Here is a 27,524-nt window from a genome sequence, read left to right on the forward strand (position 1 = left end):
AGAATTATTCAACTTTGACTGAGCGTCTTCATTTTAAAAGACATTTTTCCACCAAGCTGTGAAATCATCCTTCAAAATATGATTGCATGGTTACAATACCATCATAGAAATGCTTACAGCCCTAAGATAAGAAGTCTAAAAGATTTCAAAAAATATTAGCAAGTGGTAAAATTGTGGAGTGACATTTAATTTCACAAATGATTTTGTTCATGATTGTCATTTGTCGGTAAGCCACCAAGACAGATTTAGTTTGAAGTTTATATAAGTCCACCTCAGAGGTTATGACACTGTTAAAAAGAACTGTAGGAGATGATGATTTTTGTAGTGGTGATGCCAGAACACTTTTTTACTGGAAATTTCACATTTTCCGTACCTGATGTAGGCTTACTTCTTTGAAATGTCAAAAGTCTCATGCAAAAGTACAAACGATTTTCAAAACTGTAAATCTAGATTACCACAACAAGTGTATAACCTCTTGACCATAGGATTATACAGGGTTTTGACATGAAAGTATAGTCCTATTATTGAACGCCTTCATAAATATAAAAGCTGTTGCTTCTCTGAGGTAGTGGACATTGTATATTTATATATTAAAGAATATTTTTATTATTGTTTGTAAAATTGTGCTTGAGCTGTGTACGTATATACCATTTTGACTTTATTCAAAAAGTAATATAATAATACTGTTTTGAAAAAAAGCTATTGAAATCTGCTAGAATTATGACCTTTGATACTTTAATGGGCATTGTCTTTCAAAGCATACAGTCTAATATCTTTTGTGAGCTGTTCAAAGATGCAGTAGTCATCATTATTTTTAGATCCAGACATAAAATGCATTTCACTCTTACTTTTCTATATGAGTTTTGGTGCTGATATGACCATTTTATATTCAAGTATTCATGAAACATAGAATTATGTAATTGTGCTCATGTCTACAACATTGCTTGCATTATTCCTCAATGATACATCTTGTTTCAAGTATCACCTCATTTGTCCTACATCTGCTTTTCATAGGAATGATGACTTGTCCTAGTGGAGACCTGAAGATTTAGCAAAATGGCAGTACCAGCTTGAGAACAAGCAGCCACAGCTCATCTGTAAGTGCAAATTATTTTTGACTATTATTATTGTCAGACATCCACCTGCTGTGGAAAGGCTCTCACAAATAAACACAGACCCAGTGTAACCTGCTGCATTGTTAACTGACTCACTGAAAGGGCCACAGAGTGAGGGTAAGTGGCATATTTTCCCTAAGAGACTTTTCAATAGTGGTATCAAGCAAGGCTCCATAGTTCATACGCTTCTTTTCAACATATACTTCTTTGATGTTCAAGCTGATGTTAAGGGTCTATGGTTGTCAGAGTCTGCTAATGACTTCAAATTTGGCACTGTAATTAACAATCCTACTGATGCCCATTTCCTAGAGTAGGGCCTAAACCACCATAGTATCTGGTGTCATGGCCATAGTCTGACCACTGCAAAACTTTATTATAGTAGTGTCTAGAAAACAGGACTACATCTATACCTACTGCATAAATGATATTCCCTTTATAGTTATCTTGGTACATTCATATGATGATAAATAATGAACTCTCACTTAAACACAGAGTATTAACTATTGTAAAAAATCTTTTTACCTTGACAGTTCATTAGCAAAGAAAGGAATATCCTCTAGATGCAATGAGGTAATTGCTCTCCCCTACTTCCTAATCTGGCCCATAATAAAATGTAATGCCACCATGGCATGAATCTATCCAAGAGTATATTCCAACTAAAAAAAACATGATTCTTGATTAAGAAAATTTCAGATATTAGGTCTTTAATTACACAGTAACTAAAAGTCATTTCTTTTTACTCTACATTTTTTCACAGTGTAAATAGCAGTTCAGTAAAAGCAAAGAAACAACATCACTGTATAATAAAACAATACAATAAATATGTAAAAGAAATATAATATCAGTTAATGAAATGCAAAATGACAACTACTTAAAACAGTGTTTCAAAAGGAAAGTCTTAAATTCTATGCCACAGGATTAAAATAAGCACTGAGTAGCCATTCCTTCACTGAATGCCATCTCAGACAAGATTGTTTTAAGTGATTAGTGGAAGATGGATGGCATAGAACACTCCTGCAGCCACTGCGGTAGTAGGTTCTGCAGCTAAGGAGATGGCCAAGCACCTGTGATACCGTTAGCAGCCCCTGGGATACAGAGTACAACAGATGAGAAGAGCAATACAGCAATACAAGTTCTGTCAGGTAAGTAAGGCACAATGCACAAGTCACACCACACATCACTGAAATCACCAAGAGCTCATTAGAAGTGAGAATACCAAACATTAACTAAAATGAAGACCACAACCTGCCAGATATTAGTAGAATGCTCATGGAGCTTGAAGAAGTAAGAGATCTTATTGTGACAACCTTATCAGTGAAAGATTAAGAACCCATCTCACATTGATGACACTATAAAGCTGATTGAGATATCAGGTAGGTTGGAATCTGTCTTTCACCCTTCTAAGCATAGTTAACTACTGCTGGGTCTGTTTGAACAAAACTATACAGCCTTCTTACAAGTCTGATACAGACCATAATGCTGTTCCAGAGCAAATGTTTCACTCTAAAGTCTTACACAACTCGAATGACATTCCAGCCTCTGCCCATTTTGACAAAGAAAAGGAGCCAAATCTTACCATGGTGACTGATGTTTTATCAAAATGGAGAGTGTATAAGAGGGGTCTACCATGATAAAGTTTAAAATAGGAACTTGTTTTAATCATCTACTAAGGCACTAAAGAGTGCCAGCCCTATCCTTAGGAAATAACTAAAGGAATATAGAAGAAAAAAGTTACTCAAGTGATATGAAAAGTATTAGGAAACTCTCTCATTTCAAGATCAAAGTGTTAAGATCCAAGCCAAAGTAGGAAAAAGTGGTAGGACCAAGAGAATGACTTAAAGTCCCATAGGAAGATCAAGTTTAATGAATGCACTAATTAATGATTTACAGAATTAATACTGAAAGCAAACCCATAACATTTCGTAATACAATTTAATTATTTGATAAGAACCATTTTTTCATCAGTGACTTAGATATTAAAGTCATTCAGATTAACAAGACTCTACTGGCTTAACATCAAGTTGATGGAAAAGTCAGTCAACTGTTGTAGAAAAGTTCATATACAACTTGGGGTAGTACATAAGGAGAAAATTAGACAAATTGGAATGAACTAGTGTTTCAGAGGCAAACTGATTCAGCTGTAGTCTGGACCTATACCAGAATGCATGCAAACCCACCCCAGTCCTACCCCATCTAAGACACTAATGATGAAAACCCAGCCGAATGGGGGCCATAGTTATCATCCAACTAAATCTTCATGATAGAATGTGAGATTAATAGCATACAGCAACTCCAAAATAATGGCATGTTTATTGCAGACTGACCTAACACTGGTGTATGATATCATAAGGGGGGGCATAGGAGGACTGTTCCTAGTCGCCTATCTTTTACAGAACAGTAGAACTCCAGGTACTACAGAAAAGAAATATAAACAAGGATCCTGGGGGGAGGGTCTCCAAAAATGTGGTCAAATAAGTTGAAAGCCCAAAGGGATGCACACAGGATATTTTTAGACCTGCCTTCACTGACAAGCACATGTCTGCATGACAGGAGTTGGTGGATGGTACCAGGTGAAAGGGTGAACGGTCAATAAGGCGTGTCTGCCTTAAGAAAAAAAAATAGCTTATTATGACATATATTTATGATTATAATGAGAATGAGCGTGGCTTCAAATCTAATGTAAAGCATAATAATCCATGTTGTTAATGAGTTAAGCAAATAAAACAGAATAAGACAGAAAACAGTGAGAGAGAAAATGAGTTGACCAAAAACAAAAGAATAACACATATAGAATAAGAAAGGAAAATGCAAACCCAAATAAAAAAAATGAAAAAAGAAATGCAAACAAATGAAAAGAAAAAAAAAAAAACAGAAGGGTGGAAGAACTTCTGAGTAAATAAAAAAGAGATTCATTAGGAGTGTTTCTGGTTTGTGAACATAGCACTGCAAGATCTACTTTATTATTATGCATCAGCGTCCCAGCGGATATCATGCTGTTTGCTCAGTAATTTTCAACCTAGACTGCTCTGTCACTTGGGTGTACTAGAAGCTAAATAAACATTAAGCACAACAAATATTTGCTTCTCAGGAATTCATATCAGCTCCCCGGATAACCTATAAATTCCTTATCTTCTTGACTACCTTTCTAGATTATTTAAGCCATGTGGCATGATATATCAGTATTACATGCAATAAACTCTTTTTTATTAATTTGTTTGTGTTTATTTATTTGTAGTTGCAACTGCAGTAACAGCTAATCCAAAGACCTGTCTGTATACTATTTTGAGCTTGATTAATGTTATCTTTTACAGACAGATAAGGTACCATTTGGCTAATAAAATAATCTGTTCAGATTTCCTTGTTCAGAATGTTACAAGTGCACAGATGTGCATTTATCTCTTCCTTGGTAGAACACCCCCTTCTGACCTGATGTGTCATTTGCCACCATGTAATGAAACACTTCTGATTAATTTATTAATTACATTCTGTCTTTTTTAACCTAGGGTGTCCCAACATATGGTGGGTGGGGTCTAGAAGAAAGAAGGCTAATGCAACATCTGTTACTCACAGCTCACTTGTTTGGCTTCCTCAAGGGAGCTATGCATGGGAAAAGGAATACTCTTAGCTGCTGCTTTTATTGATTGTTTCTGCTAATCCATTGAGAAAGTTCACACTGGATTTGTCCATTTCTATTTTACTGAAAAAAATAACCTTTTCCAAACATTTTATTTTAAAGGTTGGTAAAGTAAATTGGTATTTGAAAAGCAGCATATGGAATTCCATCATTTGTTTGATTTTTCCAGAATATTACCAAAATGTCTCCAACGGGCAGGTGGCACAACACCGGTTTTAGCACAGGACAGCATCCATACCTCTCCACTGTACAGATTTTCACATAATGTCCAGATTTTTGCCTTATATTTTTAGTCTGCTTTTTACAAAATAGTGGTTTTCTGCCAAATTAGTGGCAAATCATTAAAGATTGAAGTTAGAAAATAATGACAGACATGTCAGATTCAGACTTCATATCCTTCATAAAACTCATGCGAATGCAAAACCTGTTATTCTATCAATATTCTAAGATTTTAAGAGCGATATTTAAAAATCTTCCCTATTTATGTGTCTTTGTCCCCCTTTCATTTATGGCTTTGTCCAGAGTTCTTGCTCTAAGAGGTTGAGATGTATGTATCTGACCTTCTCATCAACTGTTAGTTAATATCTTTAAAAATAATGTTCAGCGTGTCAGTTTTCATGCATAATTTAAAAATGTATCATTCCTCCAAATGACAGTATTTGGTGTGACTTAACAGCATTTTATTGTATTTCCTTCACAGTTTACAAAAAATAATTACTAACTGTGGCTATATTAGCCCTTGTATTGTTCTTTATCCTCTAAGGACTATGAAGCAACTATGTGCACCTTCATCTCTGGGACTGCAATGCGCTTTCAACATATAGAATTAACCATTGAAGCTTGCTGATTATAAACTCATACAACTAAAACACACAGGAAAACTTGACTGAGTGTGTCATTTTATTTTTAATAGTTAACCTTGATAGTCACTGAAACCAAAGTCCATGGACTCAAGGATGAGTGCATCTTCCTTTTTCCTGTTTTTGCTGGTCCACAGGATCATCCAGTTGCTTCCCCTTCATGCATTCAAATGACCCATTGCTTCCCCCATCTGGGCCAGAACCCTCCAGCTCATTCATGTCTTGGTGAAGGCAAGAGTCAGGTGTTATGGAGCAGGTCTTGAATGTGCTGATCCTACAGACTTTCCTATCCTTGTCCTCTCAGCAGTTTCTGTGCCCCACAAGTGATTCTCTTGGAAGTGCAATTTCACAGCTATGTATGTGCAAAATCATGACAAAGCATTGCACCAATATGGAGCACATGCATTATAGGCTTCTTGTTGCAGGCAATATACCTTCAATCCTGCAGACGCCCCCAGTGTAACATGCTCAGGTACCTCCCTCCCCCAGGATGGGCATGTTGGCTCCCATCATTCCCACTCAGTCCATCCACTCTTGGGACACTTATCAAATAAAGGTAATCTGAGACACAGTCAAGGCTTTATCCTTATCCACCATGGGGCTATGCAAATGGCTGATGAGTACATTATTTTGCCTAGTGCTATCAATCATTTTGCTTCATTGTAAGCATTTGTAAGCTCCACTGCCTAGATATCTTACTATGCAATTAAGTTGGCTTTCAAGCCCTTGAAAAATAAAGTTATAGCTGATAAAGTCATTATAGTATATATTAAAGGTTGAACTCCTCAAAGGTCAGTGAGGAAATTAGCTGACATATATGAATTCTGAGTCAAAGCCTCCTATACAACCAGTAAGTGGTCAAGCTTGCTTTAACAGTCTACTAGAATTTATTGCTTTTATATCAGGGTAAATACATAAAATATGAACTAAGTCAATGTTTTCTTGTGCATTTTGGGCATGACTTAGTACTGCTTGGGGTAGCCATTTGTCAGCCATTTTGAGGGCAGAGTTCTTATTATCCTGTATTCTGGGTCTTACTGCTTCAGCCTAGGAATTGGGGATTAGACCACAAGTAGATTACCATGGACTTAACAATGCATACTGAAAACAGTTCAGAAATTTTTCAAATATAAGGTTTAATATTTGTGGAGAAAAAACTATATAAAAACTAAGAACTATAAAGGCAGGGGAAGATTTCACCATACTGTTCATCTTTATAGATTTCACTATCAAATTTGGGACTTTAGAACAATTGGAGGATCCATAAAAGACCTAGTAATCTACCATAATGCAATGTAGGTCAATAGCTAAGGTCTTAAAGTGCGATATCTATCCTCATCCTGTTTTACATGACAGTATCACTCAAGTTACTTATCTATCAGGTTTTTCCACATTAATAAGAGAATTATGAGGCCTCATATTATAACCTAAGATTACTGATTATTGGATGCACTTTTAATATTAATGTTTGGTGCCAACCTATTTCTAAAAGCTCTTTCAGGATGTTCATAAGGCATATGTTATAGATAGGAGCATAAATGAGTCACCAGCAATACTGGCTATATAAAGCATAGTCAGCATGTTTGTCTTCTAGACTGGATTGTATATCAATAGATATGAATAGTCATAGGCCTTCAGTTTGTGTTTTGGGAAAGTCAAAATGCCCTTAATGCACTATATACTGCAACTAACACCATTTGCTCAAGCATGGAAGTAGGCCATGTATGAGCTGGGATAAGGAGTCACCTAATCCCTCCTTTTATAAAAGCTCCAAATATTAGGTTTCATGTCTGATGTTACTTATATCTACACAGCTGTCATTGTAACAGAGCTTTTAAAGTTCTTAGAGCAATCAATTCTCCATTTTTGGATGATATTATATTATGTGACATTATCACAACTTTTGTTCTTTGTTGTGTACTGTCCTCTAGATTTTTGTTAATAGCATCTCTACTTCAATCCCTCAAAATAATTTATTCTTTATGCTGATGGTATCTTCTTTGCCATATAGCATATGCCTTAAACCATCTCAAAGAAATTCTACAGAAGGACTTGACAAATATTTTTGGTTGGATATTTTAAACCAAATAAGCTTCAGTTATACCACACAAAATCTTTTGTAATGCTTTTGGGACCACCAACATAAATACAATTCCATAGTAAACATTTTGGACTCCGATTTAAAGAAAAATTCCTAAGTATCGTCCTACTGCTACCTAGGACTACTTATTGATCCATCCCTGCATTGTTGAGAAAGTTCTACATCAACTAGAAGAGTTTTATTCAGTTTCTAATTACCTCAACCGAGACTCAAGGTCAGTTCTTGCCAAAGGGGTATTAATCTTCAGACTAGAGTATGGCCTGCATGTTTATTCCCTAAACACCAATCTCTTACAAGCAACCAAAAAAGAAAAAAACTCCAATCTCTTACAAGCCACCAAAAAATGTCACTTCATTAATCTATCACTATACAATGAACACGCACCACTCTTAACAACTGCCAATTGTCTAAGAGCTACATCAAGAGCTACCTTAGCCACCTTCCTACATTCCTAATTCACCTCTGCAAATATTGCCCCTCTCTTTCTGGAAGGCTATCACCATAAACTGCAGCATAGGCCCAAGGAAATGCCTGTACCACCTTACACATGCCTCATTTTGCAAAGGTAATTGGTGAACAAAAGCTTTCAAAAACTGATTCCCTGTAACTGGAAGATTCTCCATAGATAGCTTAGAGGTGAGGCAAAGTATAAGGCATTCAGGAAATAAATAAATAAATAAAACAACACCTACAGGACAACAGCCTTTGTCAGTGAAATACTGGTTATGGTTCCCTTACGCTTTCCACAACAGTTTCACTCTTAAATATCTATGCACTACAAACATTCTTTGAAATATGGTCAAGAACTACATGTGTCATACCTTGTTAATCAAACAGCATTTTCTTACACCACTTGGCTCACTCCTTACTGATATTCTTTCTCATATCCTTTACACTCTCCTGTTTCTGCTATCATTCCTGTTCTCCCGCTCAATACCCATACCTACAAATGCCTTACCTAGACAAACACTGCTTTATTCCCGTTCACTATCTACATAGTTCGACATTTCCCTTATTCTCCTGTCCCCCCCCCCTTCCGTAGCAGTGTACCTGTCTTTAACTACAAGAAGAATGTTAGTAGAACCAAATACAGTTGTAGTTCTATTTACTTTGTGTAGTATTTTAGACTGCATGTAAAAGCAAACTCATGCTAGCTTTTAACTTCACCGGCTATGTTTTGTTTATTTCAGATGTTGTGCATAAAAGTCACATTTATATAGGATTACTACTTGTCCTTCTTTATGCAGGACAGACAAAAAAAAAAAAAAAACAAAGAATGGAAATTATCCAGAGATTTTAGGACAGATATATTGCATACATTTTCCCTAATAATTGAATAAAACAATTATTTTTCACCTGACATACCTTATATGAAAAGAAACAACAAAAACAGCTCACATTCTGTCAAAATGAGTTTTTATTTTGACAAGAAAGTGAGATTCAGTCTTTTGCACTATTTGGCAGTGTGGTTTGTCCTACAAATTACACCATTCCGCAGAAATGTTCCACTTTAGGCATCTGAAAAGGTAACACCCCTCTTTTACATATTGTAGTGTCTTTTGTACATTTTGTTACTGGCCTGGTTCATAGCCAAAAGGGGTTTTCGGACTAGACCACATAGTTAATAATGTCAAAATAAAATAAGATTATGCAGTCTATACAATCTCTGATAAGATGGCAGCAATTTTGAAGAATCACAAGGTAAATTGGCAAAGAAAAAAGTAATAAAGAAGCATTGTGCCTTTCTTATCTTTGCCATACTACAGCAATTGTTTCCAGGTGAAGGTTGCCACCTCTTTTTGCAATAGCTTTAGATATTTTTCTACCAAAAAAACAAAAAAACAAAAAAATAATCCTTGTTTTCCCGCCTTCCTCAACTAGTTTAGACCAGTTTACAGGCATTGCTGTATTCTGGGCTGTGGTGTAGTTCCTGTGTTGTCCATTACCTTACTTGGATAGAAGGAAGTTTCCTTGCTCACCAGTGGGAGTGGGGAGCCTTTAGCAGCCTACCTGTCCTTGGGGGAAGTGATCTCAGCACAAGATGCTGTAGTAATTGGTTGTTTTGGACCATTTCTAGCTCTTTTGTAGTTCACTGTTTAAAATATGCCTCTGGGCGTTTTTTTCTGGCTATACTGCTCAGACAAGCTCCACGTGGGTTTACAGAGTGGTCCTAGCAGCAGGGAACTCAGAAAAGCGACTACCTTCTGGATTTAGGTATCTTTGCTTTTTTTTCACTTGGAATAGCTTCTGTAGCTTACCCTGAACTAGTTTGAACTGTTTTTTAACTGATTGCTGCATTATTTTAAAATCTGCACTTAAAGTTACATTTTAGTCGAATTTGATCGAAAGTTTGCTTGTTTGTTTGTTTAATTTAACTGTGGAGGCTGCCCACTAAAGTGTGCTAGCCTGTGTAACTAATTTATCACTGTTTTTGCATTTTCTGTGTGTTTCTACCAAAAAACAAAAAAAAACAAAATAATAATCCTTGTTTTCCCGCCTTCCTCGACTAGTTTAGACCAGTTTACAGGCATTGCTGTATTCTGGGCTGTGGTGTAGTTCCTGTGTTGTCCATTACCTTACTTGGATAGAAGGAAGTTTCTTTGCTCACCAGTGGGAGTGGGGAGCCTTGAGCAGCCTACCTGTCCTTGGGGGAAGTGACCTCAGCACAAGAAGCTGTAGTAATTGGTTGTTTTGGACCATTTCTAGCTCTTTTGTAGTTCACTGTTTAAAATCCGCATTTGCACTGCTTTGTGCGGTCGTGCGCATAGCACAGCACCGGTGAAACAAGGTTAAACTTTTTCTGGCTCCGCCAAGTCTGCTCTTCAAATTTTCCCTTAAGGAAGTTCTACTCTTAGTATAACCAGACTACTCACTGTATTATAAGCCTAGCACTTGTTCTCAATACTTCCCTACTAAGTAAGCATTCTCGTACTAAGTAAAGCACTACATCTACTTACCACCCCTGTGAATATCCACTTCCCTTAAAGGTATACCACTCCCTTATACTGTTCTAGCATGTCGAGTGGTAGATTACTGGCGTTGTCTCCAGTTCAGCTGGTCAATCTGGGTATCTTAAGACAATGCTACAATTGTCTCATGTACACAGACAACCCTCTCCTCCTCCCAACAAACACAAATACATGTGAGAGATGCAACTATATAGCCAAACTGGAGGCTGAACTCTCTCAACTCAGGGCTGGCATGACCAGACAGGAGGAGATGGCAACCACACACACAACAATCCCAGTCCCACATAGACCTATCACAACTGCAAACCAAACACAAAAAAACACAAAGACATACTCGGAGGCTCTAATAAAAAACTTACCAAAACAACAGAGGCTCCCAAAGCAGACATCCAAAAATACACCACCTCAAAACAAAACACATGCAACACATACTTCAATAAATCAGTGTGTCGACCAATCGCAGCCCTTAAGGCCAAACACCTTGCCTGATACACTAGTAATAGGTGACTCCATAGTCAGACACACTGATGTCCCACTGACCAGGCTGAACAAGGAGAAGGTGACTGTGAGCTGTCTATCGGGAGCTAGGATACGCCACATAACACACGCACTCAGGTCACTCCAAAGCAAGTACAAATATGAGTCCGTCATTGCCCATGCTGGTGTGAATGACCTGAGACGTACCTCCCTGGACTACATGAAAAGAGACATAGAGGAGCTCTCCGATTATGTAGCCCAGGCTGGTATGACCCTGACCCTGAGCAGCATCTTGCCCTCACCAAGAATGATACCACAATACAAAGACAAGATGATCAGCTTTAACAATTGGCTCAAGTACTGGTGTCATTCTAAGGGGATCCAATGTCTGTCTGCCTGGGATGATATGTTGGACAAGCCACACTGCTTCGCAAGGGATGGCTTACACCTGTCACCACTGGGCTTCCGGATATTGGCTAAGGCTCTTGCCACCCCATAGTGCCTTTTTAGGCAAGGCTCAAAAGACAAACCCACCTCCTTAGAAAACAAAAATGGAAAAAAACTAAGGGTAATGCTGCTCAACCCCAGAAGTCTAAATCTCAAGATGCAGGCACTTGATGCACTCCTCAGCATGGAGAACATCGACGTCTGTGCAGTAACTGAAACCTGGTTCAAGGCTCCTGAGAGCACCCCAGCACTACCAGGCTATACCTCATATCATGCTTTTCGGCCCCAAAACCTGGGCCGAACCACAAAGGGAGGGGGAGTGTCCATATTCATAAAGGACACCCACACATCCAGGTTAGTAGCAACACATGAAGCATCAGAGACCATACAGGTGCAACTAACCATAGGCAAAACTGCTATACAACTGGTAGCATGTTACAGACCACCCTCCCAATCTCAAGAACCCCACTCAGCCTTCCTGAAGACATTGGAGGATATGAATGTATCACAAAATACCATCATACTGGGAGACTTCAACTACCCAAACATAGATTGGGTACATTATTCTAGCCCTAATACCCTAGCCCAAAGGTTCCTGGAATTCATAAATTCAAATGCACTGGAACAACTAGTCACCTCTCCAACTAGGGGAGATAATATACTAGACCTGATCATCACAAACATGGGGACAAAATGCTCCACACTGGAAGTATACCCCTCACTAGTGAGATCTGACCACAAACTAATCACCCTGGATATACATATCCCACCTCCACCCCCAGCACAAAAGACCACAGTGAAAAACTTCTCAAAAGCAGACTTCACTCTTCTTAAGACTGAGATGGTATCCTTTAAGCCCACTGTGCCAGTGGATACCACATCCCACAATGCCGAATCCTTCACAAATGCTTTCTATGTACATCTCCAAGAATGCATGCATCATGCAATCCCAAACAAATCCAAGTCCCTCTCCACCAAATGTAAGCGTCCTGTCTGGTGGACCTCAGCCATAAACAAATTGTATAACAAAAGAAGGAAGCTACTGCACGTCAGAGCGAAATCCCATGAAGGGAAGACATCTCTGATAAACATTAGCAGAAAACTACGTTCTCTCATAAAAACATCCAAGGCAAACTTTGAGAGAAAAATCGCTAAGGACACTAAAGATAACCACAAAGCCTTCTTCAGCTATGTCAGAAACCTTCAGATATGCTCAGAGTTGGTTCACAACAACAAAAAATACACTGAACCCACAGATATTGCTAACATTCTGGCTGACAGGTTCAGTGCAAATTTCTCCCCTCCTTCACCCCCAAAAGAAGAAATACTTATCCCAGCTGAATGTAATCTCCCTGTCATCTCAGATGTCCAAGTGAGAACCACCCTAAACAAAGCAAAAAACACAGCATCAATGGGACCTGACGGTATCCCGGGGTGCGTGTTACGTGAACTCCAAGAGGAGCTAAACCCACACATAAAAATGCTATTTAACCTTAGCCTTACTTCGGGATATGTACCTGAACACTGGCGTACAGCAACAGTGGTCCCACTCCACAAGGGGGTGCCTCTACAGACCCTGGAAACTACCGCCCCATAAGCTTAACTAGCCTGGTCTGCAAAGCTATGGAAACAATCATTATGGAACTCATAAACAGAGACATAGGGGACCTACAGACACTTGACCCCACCCAGTTCGGCTTTGTAAAGGGCAGATCCTGCCTTTTAAACCTGGTTGACTTTTTCAAAACAGTCACTAGAGCCATTGATGAGGGCAAAGCAGTCCATACAGCATACCTGGACTTGGCTAAGGCCTTCGACACAATACCCTACTTAGGCATCATAGATAAGCTAAACAGCTTAAAAGTAAATCCTTATGTCACTAGATGGGTTGCAAACTGGCTAAAGGACAGAACCCATAAAGTTAAAATCGCTGGAGCAATGTCAGATTCAAAGCCAGTCACAAGTGGTGTCCCACAGGGATCTGTCCTGGGACCCCTCTTGTTCGGCATTTATTTCTCAGATGTTAAAGCAAACATGGGAGGGCTGTGGCTGACAAAGTTCGCAGATGACTGCAAACTAGGCGCCATAGTCGATACACCAGCAGACACACACATCCTACAAAAAGGCCTCACTGAAACGGACAACTGGTGCCGTAGTCACGGCCTTAAACTAAATGCCAAAAAATGTATAGTCATCCCTTTGGAAAAACAAAGTACCCACAAATTATCACATAGACAGCAACCCACTGAGTATGGAAAAAGTAATCAGAGACCTAGGGACCCAAGTAGACAGTGACCTCTCATTTGACACCCACGTTGCAAAAGTGGTTAGAAAAACATTCTAACTTGCACACCTCATCATGAAGGGATTCACATCCAGATCCAAGGGTGTCATTGTACCCCTATATTCCTCCCTCATCAGACCCATGATTGAGTACAATGCCCCATTTGGTATGTACCTCACCCGGCATTTGCAACAGCTGGAGAGACCACAAAAATACCTCACCAAAAGGATCAAGGGTCTCCAACATATGTCTTATTCTGCCAGACTAAAGAAACTTCAGCTCTATTCAGTAGCATACCGCCTGCTCAGAGGTGATCTCTGCCTGATGTACAAGGCCATGTCCAATCAGGATCTGATGGACATGCTCCACCTCAAAAAATCCAAATCACGAGAGCTAAAGACTTAAACCTCGGCACAAGTATGAATAGGACAAGCTGGAGGGATAGATTCATAACCCAGAGGCTTCCCATGCTTTGGAACAGGATCCCAGTTCGTATTAGGCAGAGCCCCTCACTGACTCTCTTTAAGAGAAATCTTGATGAGTGGATGGGAGATCGTAAGTTTACCCCAGGGGTCACATCTGTGTCACTGCTAGACAGGAGCACAGTAAACTAATTCTATTATATAAGGGGACCTTCATTGTGTCACTACTAGACAGAGGCACAGTATTCTAGATTTATTCTGTACATTTTTGTACCATTTCATGGGGTGGCAAAAGCCACATCACTATGGCTAGGCTTACAAATGCCCCAGGGCAGATAGCCTAGTACTATACTATGAAACTATGAAACTATGTGCAGCAATGGCTTGCTTAACTTTAGTATGTGTCAGTTATTTGAGATCATACCTTTCAACTGTTATGAATTAGGCAGAGCACAAAATCCTTCATTTGAGATTTAAGCTTGCTCTTCCTTGTTTTGAAGATTCTTTGAAACAAGTTACATCTGTTTAAGGGTACATACATATTTAAACAACTTAACTATGCATATAGATAGTAGACGTATGCTGAATTTATGTGTTCTAGCATCCAAAACATTATATTCTGAAAACAATAAGAAAGTTCACCTCATTCTGACCCTACAATATGATTTTTTAAAGGTCAGAGTTATGATCTCCAGTGATCAGAGGCGGGTTGAGAGACTACCACTCTATGATCAGTAATTTTATAGCGTTTCAACACGGCCTGCCAAAAGTTTTAAAATTTAAGCCTCTTGCACTCTATAACTTGTAAAAGACCAGACTCCTAGATTCTCTAACACCTGTTCACGGTTTTGGTGAGGATTGGAAATATTTGCTGTGATGATAGCTGAGCTATCACGAGGTGTCCTGAAAGTCATGTATGGTACAACATCTATAATAAATAAAAAGATGTTTCAAAAACAGGTTTTACAAATGCTGACTGCAAGGTGTCCCATATGGAAACTGTGCTGAATTCCAGAGTGGGAAGAGTGCAATAATGCCAAAGTATGTTTAGAGATCACTGTACTGGGATACAAGGCCTGTAAACCATGTTGAAATATGATGGAATATCAACTGCAATGGTGTAACTTGGGTCAGTAGACCTGAAAGTGGAGGCAGAGAGTACAGACATTTGCCTTGTAGCTTTTCTGCAGTGCAACTTACTTAATGCATTTTGTCTTTTTTTTCCAGAGAAATTAAGTGCTGAGTGCCCATGGAAGCCTGAGACCACCCAAGAGATTCATATTTTCCTCTATGGCAAACTGTGCTTCAGCGATTTAGTTACACAGATTGAAGAAATTTTGCTGGAATGGCTAAGGAATGAAAGCCATTTAAGTTAGCAAGCCAGCAGGTGATTTTTATCAAGATTGAAATTGGCTGCCTTCTTCTGCATGCTGTTCATCCAATCTCAACATTAAGGTGATGATGGTTGCAGCGGAGGGGAGAGGGGAGCAAAATTTTTCCCACTCTTGATGGTGCTCTTGTCTTTCTGTAAGAAAAGGGCACTTAATCCTACACCCAATGTACATTAATTCAAGACAGCAGATGAAGTAAACAGAAATACCTTACCAGGGAGCTATGCAGTTGTGCTAGAAGATGCAAAAACCAAACGGCTGCAGGTACACTGAGGTGCCCAAAACACACAACAACAGCAAAAGTGTGTTTTGGGCACCTCAGTGTAAAAAGTAACTTTGGTGCCTTAATTTACTTTTGCAGTTGTGCTAGGTCTGTTCCACATCAAAGTGGTCCTGTCTAGAGGGCAAATGCTTACAAGGCTTTAAAGGGCACTATTGATATACCAAGGAAATCCCAGGTGCAGCAACTGTTTTGTTATGGACACCCCATTTCAAAACAGATACGACAGCCCAGCTAATGAGGAAGGGAAGAAAATGGATATTCAGCAGAATGAGATTGTAAACTGTGAAAACAACGCTGACTACTTGCTGTCTTTTCAGTATTCAGTTTCATCCATTTTGCTTTCCATTCCATTCCCCTATCTTTTGTGAAATTGTTGCTGAGTCTACCTGTAATACTGATATGGGCCATGGCTTACAAAAATGTCTCAATATAAAGGAAAAATGGGACTTGGCAAATAAATCAATAAAATGGTCAGTATGATACTGCAAATGTTTTCTTCTGTCTAATTTTAACCACATTCTTGGCAGACTATGTCAACACCCTGAACAGTTTTGTTCACACTGGAAACTGATTACCTGGGTTGCAACCCATCAGTGTGTTGTGATCGAACTCAGGGATAGACACTCTGGACTTAGAGTGTATTATTGCTTATTTCTAGTGTGCAAGTGCATATGTGTGTTTAAATCTGTTAAATTATTCGACATTGAATATTATGTTAAAATTATTATTACTATTAGCATTCTGCCTTAAACTTCCCATGGGTTATCTAGCATTTTCTGTAAATACAGCACGAGTATTGTTATGTTATAGGAGGTAATCAGGATTCTAGGATATTCTTTGCAATATGGTTCCTGAGAATAAAGGATTCATTTTAATGAGTTGAATAAAGTGCTGGGCAGTCAGATAGATTTTTTTTTTTCCTTCGTAGTGTCACGTTTTGACCAATGGTAGATCCAGCAGGAGATGGAGTTAAGAGGAAGAGATCTGAGGGATATCCTTTTGATATTGAAGGACGAAGACATTAAGAGTACAAGAGAGAGGTGGCAACATTTCCTGAAGATTAAGCCAGTTAGATCTACACCTCCAAAATTTGGTGAGAGTCATTTAAGGGTTATTCACGTACTGTATGTCAGGGAGTTAAGAAGCACTTGCTTAATAAGCAATAACATAAATTAAAACATTTGGTTACAGAGGTTAATACTCTTTGGGGCTGATGATAATCTCATTTTAATGATAGAATGTTTCTCCAGGGGAAAAAAGAGGCTTATTGGAGATGGAGTTTGACATGGTTTCATTTTTCTGCATTCTGCTTTGAATGAACTGCCGTGTACAGCTGGTGTCAAGGGAATAGACCAGTGGTGCTCCTTCTTTCATTTTTATAAGAATTGGAAGAAAAAAATACATATTTTTCAGATTAGGTGGTTCATTAAATAGCTACTCAGCACACTAGTTTAGGCTTTGAGACCTTCTGTGAAGATTAGCATACAGAATCCTCATCTGTGCTTTTAGAGAGTGTGTGGGTACTTGGGATAAAAAGTAGTGAAATCAAAAGCCTAGGTGTACATGTTACCGGGGGGACAGTCTATCATAAAATACCAAAAGGCAGGCCACTGGGGCCTGATGGACTTTGCAATTTCTTTCATTTTTTTACGTACCATGAGATGCTGCTGCTGCCATTCTTACCGAGGGGCTACCTAAACACCAGAGACCTCCCAAACACAAACATAAGCACACTGCACGTAATACTTCCTCTGCAGAACACAATACACATAATACCTCACCTGTCAAGCCCTTAAGGCAAAACACAAAACCAAACATATTAGTCATAGGTGATTCCATCATGAGACACACACATGTCCCTCTCAACAGGCGGTATAAGGAGACAGTCATGGTCAGCTGACTGTCAGGTGCCAGGATCCGCCATATCACACATGTTCTCAAGTCTCTGACCAACAGGTACTGTTATGACTATGTCATAATCCATGTTGGTGTGAATGACTTGAGACATACCTCTCTGGACTATATGAAGAGAGACATGATTGAGCTCTTGGACTATATGTCTCAGGCTTGTATGTCCTTAGCCTTAACAGCATTTTGCCCTCACTAAGGATGATGCCTCAATACAAACTATAAATGATTGACTTCAATAACTGAATTAGTTTCTGACATCATTTGAAGGGGATTCAGTATCTGTCAGCAAGGGATGACATGATCAACAGACCTCGATGATTTGCCAGGGATGGTCTTCATCTGTCACCCCTGGGATTTTGGCTACTGGCCAAGGCTCTTACCACCCCCATAGTTCCTTTTTAGGCAGTGTCTCAAGGACAAAATTCCTAACATAAGAACTGCATCTAAGAACAACCTCAGGGTTTTGCTGCTAAACGCTAGGAGTCTTAACATGAAACTGCATTCACTGGAAGCAGTCCTCACCTTGGAAGACATTGACATTTGCACAGTCACGAAGACCTGGTTCAAGACTGTGGAGAGCATACAAGCAGTATCAGACTACACCTTCTTCCACACATTCAGACCAAATACTGAAGGCGTGAAAACTAAAGGTGGTGGTTTATCAATATTCATTAAAGAAAAATTCACCCCCAGATTGGTTAGACAGCATAATTCCCTGGAGATACTTCAGGTGTAATTAACTGTTGGTAGGACACCTATTCAAGTCATTGCCAGCTACAGGACCCCTTCCATGAATCAGGACACACACTCTGCTATTTTGTTCTACTTGAGTCTGTCAAGATACATCCAAACATCATGGTTTTAGGCGACTTTAGCTAACCATCCATTGACTGGGGAAATTACTCATGTGCAAACTCACTTGTCCAAAGGTTCCTCTAATTCATTAACTCCAATACCTTGGATCAGCTAGTTGACAACCCCCACAAGGAGTACCAACATCCTAGATCTGGTACTTACCAAAATGGGGGACCACTGTAGCACCCCCATTGTGAGGTCTTCCCTGGTAAGATCTGACCATAGATCATTATCATTCAAAGTTGCTATCACACCTGAGCCCCTCTAGTACCAACTAAACTAAAAAAAACTTCTCCAAAGCATATTATAACCTCTTAATGGATGGTGTAAAGAGCTTCATGGCCCCTCATCCCTCAGATGGAACTGGCAACTATGCCTAGTTCTACACAAATGCTTTATATAGACAGATGTATACCTGCATTGACTCAGCCTTACCTGATAGAACCAAAACAAGCGCCTCAAGGAAGAGCAAACCTGCCTGGTGGACAACTGCCACTAATGGCCTTTACAATAAGAGGAAGAAATTGCTGTCTAAGAGTAAGAGGGAGTGAGACCTAAACTGGTAACACTCCCTCCTCAGCTTAAACAAGCAAGTAAAACTTCTTGTGAAGTCCTCCAAAGCAAACTAAAAATCTAAATTAGGTTCCTCAACTAGCCTTGCTACAGGATACGTCCCTGAACACTGGCGTACAGCTACAGTGGTCCCACTCCACAAAGGTGGCACCTCTACAGACCCTGGAAACTACCACCCCATAAGCTTGACCAGCCTGGTCTGCAAAGCTATGGAAAGGATCATTATGGAACTCATAAACAAAGACATCGGGGACCTACAGACAATTGACCCTACCCAATTCGGCTTTATAAAAGGCAGATCCTGTCTTTTAAACCTGGAGGACTTTTTTGAAACAGTCACTAGAGCCATTGATGAAGGCAAAGCAGTTCATACAGCCTACCTGGATCTGGCAAAAGCCTTCGACACAATACCCCACTCAGGCATCATAGACAAGCTCAACAGCTTAAATGTAAACCTGTTTGTCACAAGATGGGTTGCAAACTGGCTAAAGGACAGAACCCACAAAGTCAGAATAGCTGGAGCTATGTCAGACTCTAAGCCAGTCCCAAGTGGAGCCCCACAGGGCTCTGTCTTGGGACCCCTCTTGTTCGACATTTATTTCTCAGATGTGCAGGCAAACATAGGGGGGTTGTGGCTGACAAAGTTTGCAGACGACAGCAAACTAGGCGCCATAGTCGACACACCAGCTGACACATGCATCCTCCAGAAGGGCCTCACAGAAACAGACGATTGGTGCCAGAGTCATGGCCTTAAACTAAATGCCAAAAAATGTATAGTCATCCCCTTTGGAAAAAACAAAGTACCCACAAATTACCACATAGGTGGTAATCCATTAAGTACAGAAAAAGTAATCAGATACCAAGTTGACAATGACCTCTCATTTGACACCCATGTCGCGCCAAAGTGGTTAGAAAGACCTTCTACCTTGCCCACCTTATCATGAAGGGATTCACATCCAGATCAAAGGATGTCATTGTACCCTTATATTCCTCCCTTATCAGGCCTATGATTGAGTACAATGCCCCATATGGTATGTACCTCACCCGGCACCGGCAGCAGCTGGAGAGACCCCAAAAGTACCTTACCAAGAGGATCAAGGGTCTCCAGCATATGTCATATGCTGCCAGACTGAAAAAGCTCCAGCTCTATTCAGTAGCATACCCCCTGCTCAGAGGTGATCTGTGCCTTACGTACAAGGCCATGTCCAATTCAGAATTAATGGACATGCTCCACATCAAAAAATCCAAATCCATCAGAGCCACGAGAGCTAAAGATCTAAACCTCAGCACAAATATGAATAGGACATGCTGGAGGGACAGATTCATAACCCAGAGGCTTCCCGCACTCTGGAACAGGATACCTGTCCATGTTAGGCAGGGCCCCTCACTGACTCTCTTCAAGGGAAATCTGGACGAATGGATGGGTGATCGTAGGTTTACCCCAGGGGTCACCTCTGCGTCATTGCTAGATAGAGGCACAGTAAACTAAATTTAATTTAAATTGTACACTTTTGTATCATTACATGGGGTGGCGAAAGCCACATACACTTTGGCTAGGCTTATAAATGCCCTAGGGCAGACAGCCTAGTACTATACTATGAAACTAAACTATGAAACTATAAGACATTCTTTAGTTACATCCTTAACCTAAAAGGAAGGGCTCATATTTGTGCCAAACTGGTACTTAATGATACCACATTCACTGAGTCTGTGGACATAACTAACCTATTGGCCGACAAATTCTGTGAAAACTTCACTCCCCTGTCCCTGCCACATGTACTCCATGACATACCTACCACCAGTCCCCTAGCCTGCATCTCTAAAGAGCAGGTCGTAAATGCCCTCTCTAAGGCCAAAAACACAGCATCTATGGGACCTGATAACATCCCAGGCTGGGTTCTACATGGGCTCCAACAAGAATTAGCAACACCATTGGTTACTCTTTTCAATCATAGTCTAAGCACCAGCTTCATCCCAGCTGAAAGGAAAATGGCCCCTGTTATTCCCTTGCACAAAGGTGGTGCTTTCACTGACCCCAGGAACTATAGACCTATTAGCCTGACTAGCCTTATCTGAAAGGCCATGGAGTGAATCATAATGGACCTTATCAAGTGCCCAATCCTGGTAGGCCCACTGGTGCCAGGACTGGAAAAAATGAGAGTGTAGAATCCTCAAAATGCAGAAATATTCCTACAATGGAGCCAGGACAGGCTCAGGAGGAGGATGGCCACCCTGTTGTAGAAGGAAGCAGCAGTCCACAGAAAGGACAAAAATTGATTGGCCAAAAAAGAGCCATAAAGATGATACAGTAGACTATTGAGGATAAGAAAGAAATAATGTATTGTTATTATTATGCAAGAAGCCCAGAATTTCCGGATACGAGATATACAAAATGATTAAGAGAGAAATTATAGGAAAGAAAAATACTTTCGCAGGAAAAATTATCAGAAGCTTCAGATAAAAATTTGCGTTCATTAATACAACAGATCTTTGAAAAACAGTATATAGATCAAGAAACTTTGATCTCTTTGGAAAAAGAAGCATTTGAGGAAGTGGAAAATATAAACGACAAAACAGAGATATTTGAAAAAGCTAAAAAAGAGATATGGACATGGGAAAGAAAGAGAAATTTGATATGGTGCAATATTTATGCGAAGGAGAAAGCTAAGTTAACTAATATAGAGAAGGCAGTCTCAAAAGTGTTCGAAGAGAAATACAGGCAAAGGGATCCAGATATGGAAAATGTCACAATAAAAAGATTAATAACACAAAAACATAATGTAGAAAAGACAATTAGTAAAGTAAAGGTTAAAGAAATAGAAGCTGAAGTTATGGAGTGCCTGCAAAGTGAAAGATTTAATGTAGATCTAACACAGACTAAATCACAATATGATGTAGTGAGTCCCCAGAATAAGGAAAAGCAAGAAAACCATTTGACATGTGAAGAAGAAATATGGACGGTCAAAGGAAAAACAATTTATTATGGTGTAATATTTATGTAAAGGAGAAAGCAAAACTAACCAATGCAAAAAGAGCAGTACCAAAGATATTTGAAGAAAAATATGGGCAAAGTAATCCGGATATGGAAAACTTTACAATACAAAAAATAAGAAGACTAAGAGGAAAAGTAGAAAAAGAGATGAGTAATGGAGAAGTCAAAGAAATAGAAATTGAAGTAATGGAACAGCTGCAAAGAGAAGGATTTAGTGCAGAAAATCAAATGCAGAAAGCACCACAACAGGATACATCAATGGATATCCAAATTAAGGGGAAACCAGCGGAACAGGAAGTAACTGGTCAGGTGCCATATCAAGATATGTTGGAGCCTTCCACAGGAAACCAGTATAAACATTCATTTGAAGCTAGACAGCAAGGAAATGAACAGGAAACTGTGGAAACTCTGATGCAGTCAATGTTGAGGAATGATAGGCCAGTGAGTTCCCATATGACAGAACAACAGAAGACACAGGATGAAATTGAAGAGCATGTGCCACAGGAAGATGCTATAGAACTCTCTATAGAATGCACACAAGAAATGGGAAACAAGGGATGTGCCCTCAGTATGGAAGAAAAGGAGTTAAGAGAAGACTTGCTTGATTTAATAGACAAAGATAGATATATCAAGATCAATGAGAGAAATAGACTGCAGAAGGTTAATAAAACCCCAAAAGTCAAAAGCTTGATAAAACAAATGAACACAGTAATTAGGACTGTACATAGAGATCCATCCGATATAACAAAAGTAAACAGAATATATTACTGTGCTGCTAAATTAATAACTGATAAAGTTCTAGCACAGGAACACAGGGTAGTGAGGAAATGGAAGGGGAGAAATCGAATACCATCATGGAAGTATCGAATAGAGAAAACTATAAAGCAGCTAAGACAAGAAGTATCATTGTTAGAAGATTATAGAAGAGGGAACAGATAAATGAAAATATTAAGAAAAATCGATGTGATAAAAGCAATGCGTGGTATTAGAACAGACCAGGATCTATCATGCACTATTGGAGATAACAAACTAAAAATTACAAAACAGGCAGAAAGACTTAGAAGATAAATATAAGGGAAAAACACAAAATAAACAAATTATTGATGACCTAAAAAAGTTTTATAGAGAGCTGGGGAATAAGGTAAAAGGAATAGATAGACCACCAAAAAAAGAGGAAGTCGATACATTTTGGAGAAGTATCTATGAAGATCCTGTGGAACATATCAAAGATGCTAAATGGTCAGAAGAAGTAAAAGAGAGAATAAGAAGTTTAAAGGTACAGGATATGAAATGGGATGAAATAACAACTACAGAGATTAAATAAAGTTGAGAAAAGAATCTAACTGGAAAACCCCAGGCCCAGATGCAGTACCTAACTTTTAGCTTAAAGTATTAACTTCTTTACACAGTGATTTAGCCATGAGTAAGAACTATTTATATATGCACAACCGAACACACACAGCACTGGTTAACAACAGGAAAAACAATGCTCTTACTTAAGAGTGAACCTGCAAGCTGCCCTAAAAATTATAAACCAATAACTTGTCTTCCGACAACATACAAACTATACATGGGAATTGACGCTGACAGAGTTTATAGTCATTTAGAAGAAAACTCAATTATGGCATTAGAACAAAAGGGCAATAAAAGAAAGTCAAATGGAACAAAGGACCATTTGTTGTTAAACAAAGTTATACTGGAGAATTGAAAGAAGGGGAAAAACCTAAGTATGGCATGGATTGACTACAAAAAAGCATTTGATAGTATCCCACATTCATGGATAAAAGAGTGCTTAAAAATGTATAAGATACACCCTATACTGATTGATTACATTACAGTTGCTATGAAACAGTGGCAGACCACTTTGCAATTAAGCCATGATAAAGGACAGATTATTATCCCAGGGATAAAAATTCAAAGGGGGATATTCCAGGGTGACTCTCTGTCACCCTTGTTATTCTGCCTTGCCATTAACCCATTAAGCTGCTTACTTAACAGCCTAGGCCATGGCTACAATTTGGCTTCTAGAAAACAACAAAGTCTAATGACTTCTGATGGTCTCTTTGCTGATGATTTAAAATTGTATAGCTCATCAGATGAGGAACTGAAAGTACAGCTGCAGATTGTTAAAACTTTTTCAGATGATATTGGAATGTCATTTGGTCTTGATAAATGTGCAAAAGCAACCTTTAAAAAAGGAAAATTGCAGCACCAGGAAAACATCAGTTTGGGACAAGAATGTGATATAAAAGAACTTGCGCAAGAGGGGATGTATAAATACTTGGGAATTGATCAAGGATCAGCAATAAAACATGAACAAATGTGAATAAGGCTTAGTAAGGAGTACTTTAGAAAACTTAAATTAACCCTGAAAACAGCACTGACACCTAGGAACAAGATCCAAGCTATAAATCAGTTTGCTCTTCCTGTCCTAACTTATAGTTTTGGAGTGACTGACTGGTCCCAAAAAGTGTTGGATAGATTGGATATCAAAACAAGAAGGATGCTTCATGCTCACCAAATGATTTATAAAAATCAGTGTATACCAAGATTATATATCCCCCATTCTGAAGGAGGGATGGGCCTCCTTGAAATTGATTACATGTATAAATCTGCAATCGTGAGACTCCACACATATCTATTGACCTCTCAAGATCCAAATGTGGTGAAAGTTTTGAAACATGAGGAGAATAAATCTAAGATGAAATCTCTGCTTAATTCAGCAGAAGCATATCAATGTCAAGCAGGAATGGAAATCGAACCTGAAGTGGATAAAAGCCAAGCAGCAACTGAATGTGCTAAAAAAGAAAAGAAAGAATATAAGGTGAAGGATCAGATGAGAAGGCAAGAAATGTGGAAAAAACATAAATATAGTTGCAAGTATAAAAAACTTCTGGAAGAACCTCATGTTGATCAAGAACAAATACAGGAATGGTTAAGGAGAGGTGAATTTACATCAAGAAATTAAAGGTTAATATTGGCAGCCCAAGACAGTGGGCTGCATGCATGCTAGTTTACTAAGTCCATTGAACATGTGGGAGAAACAGCCATGTGTAGGTTTTGTGGAACCGAGATGGAAACAGTTATACACCTTATTTCTGGTTGCGATGCTTTAATGGCAGAGGGACTGTAAACTGAAAGGCATAATAATGTGGTGAGATTGTTACACTGGAGATTGTGCAAACATTATGGTATCAAAGTGGCTGAAAAACATTGGAAACATGAGCCACAAAGCATCATAGAAAATGATGAAGTTTATATCACATGGGATCACCCAATACCAACAGTTCAAAAGATAGATGCTAGAAAACCGGATATAGTGATCCAAGAAAAGAAGACAAAAGTAGCATTGATCATCGAAATTGCTACACCTAATGACTATAGTGTCTTGCATACAGATAGACACAAAGTCATAAAATACCTTGATCTGCAGGCAGAAACAAGAGCCATGTGGAAGAAAGATACCCAGACAGTTCCAATAGTAGTAGGAGCAACTGCTCTTATAAAAAAGAATTTACAATCACAGTTAGATAGTTACCAATTCATGTAACACCGTATGAATTGCAGAAGGAGTCATTGCTGGGCACATTGCGGGTACTGCGAAGAGCACTTTTGGCTAACATCAAAGAGTGAAATAATACTAATTTCCTGAACTTTAATTGGACTCTGACTTAGGAATGGGGTCCATTCCCGTCATGGTATTAGAAACCTAAAAGACTTGGAGAAATCAAAAAAGGGAGGAACCTTATCAACAAAGATATAAGTAATCTCCAAATACTTTACCCTACTCAGTTTGGATTTGTCAAAGGGAAATCATGCCTGTTAAGCCAGGTGGACTTCTTCAAGACAGTCACCAAGGCCCTGGACAAGGGTAAATCTGAGCATACAGCCTACCTAGACTTAGCTAAGGCTTTTGACACTATCCCCCACTCAGGCATCATTGACAAACTCACCCAGCTAGGTATCAATCCTTATATCATTAGATGGGTCACTAACTGGCTCTCTGATAGAACACATATAGTCAAAACAGGAAAATTCACTTCCCACACCAGACCTGTAACCAGTGGTGTTCCACGGGGATCAATCCTGGGATCACTGCTGTTTGGAATTTATTTCTCCAAAGTACAAGCAAAAATTAAAGGTCTGTGGCTGACAAATTTTGCTGATGACTGCAAACTGGGAGCAGTCGTAGAATCTCCAAATGATGTCAACATACTTAAAAGAGGGTCTTACACAAACAAATGATTGGTGCCAAAGTCATGGCATTAAACTCAATGCAAAAAAAATGTATTATCACCCTTTCAGTAAGAGTGATGTTCCTGCTAACTACCACATCAGTAGCAACACCCTAAGTATGCACTCAGTGGTGACAGACCTGGGCACACAGGTTGACAGCAACCTTACCTTTGCTCACCATGTCTATACAGTGGTAAGAAGGGCATTCTATATTCCTCATCTCATAAGTAAGGGCAATAAACCAGAAAAAAAAGAAGTCATAACCTCCCTGTACTCCTCCCTCATCAGGCCAATAACTAAGTACAACACCCATTTTGGTATGTACCTTTCCAAGCACCTGGAGCAACTGGAGAGACCACAAGGGTTCCTCACAAGGAAAATTCAAGGTCTTCAGCATCTGTCCTTTGTGGGTCATCTGAAATCACTGTCACTTTATTCTGTTTCATACAGTCTACTCAGAGAAGATCTTGGCTTGCATATAAGGCAATCTCTGACCCCGCTTAATTGAAAATGCTACATATCCACAAGTCAAATGGTACATGGGTAACTCACTTTAAAGACCTTAACCTGGTATATGACATTAATAGAACCTACTGGAGGGGCAGCTTTGTCTCCCAGAGGTTACCACACCTTTGGAACAGACTCCCACTTCATGTCAAACAGACCTCACTGCCCCTCTTCAAACGCATTCTGGATGATTAGATGGGTAACCATAAATTCACCCTGGGGTTTCCACCTGTGTCCCTCTTGGATACGGGCAGTAGGTGCTGATCATAGAAATAAGGGTAGAACTTGGCTAGGCTTGTAAGGCCCCTAGGCCTAATAGCCTAGTAACCCTGTGATCCTATGAACCTATCAATCTACGTTATATTACTTAGAAAACAATAGTGAAATGCAGTGCATCAGAGGCAGGGCACTGATTAAATAAATCATTCTTCTACAAGAGCATTTAGTGGTTATTAAATGGTTTGGGG

General features: G+C 39.2%; 1 protein-coding gene across 2 annotated transcripts in view; it reads left to right on the top strand.

Moving 5' to 3' along the window:
* The first annotated feature begins 1,016 nt into the window (after positions 1-1,016).
* LOC122811845 (N-chimaerin-like) overlaps positions 1,017-27,524 on the top strand; it is a 274,924-nt gene continuing 248,416 nt past the window's right edge. The window contains exon 1 of one of the 2 annotated variants that reach the window (XM_044083962.1): positions 1,017-1,097. The gene's annotated coding sequence lies outside the window, so the exon portion shown is untranslated. The remainder of the gene's footprint in view (positions 1,098-27,524) is intronic. The other variant, XM_044083960.1, reaches the window with a different exon arrangement.

The sequence above is a fragment of the Protopterus annectens genome, chromosome 9.part0 (assembly GCF_019279795.1).
Source record: "Protopterus annectens isolate FY-2018-M chromosome 9.part0, PAN1.0, whole genome shotgun sequence".
Lineage (NCBI taxonomy): Eukaryota > Metazoa > Chordata > Ceratodontiformes > Protopteridae > Protopterus > Protopterus annectens.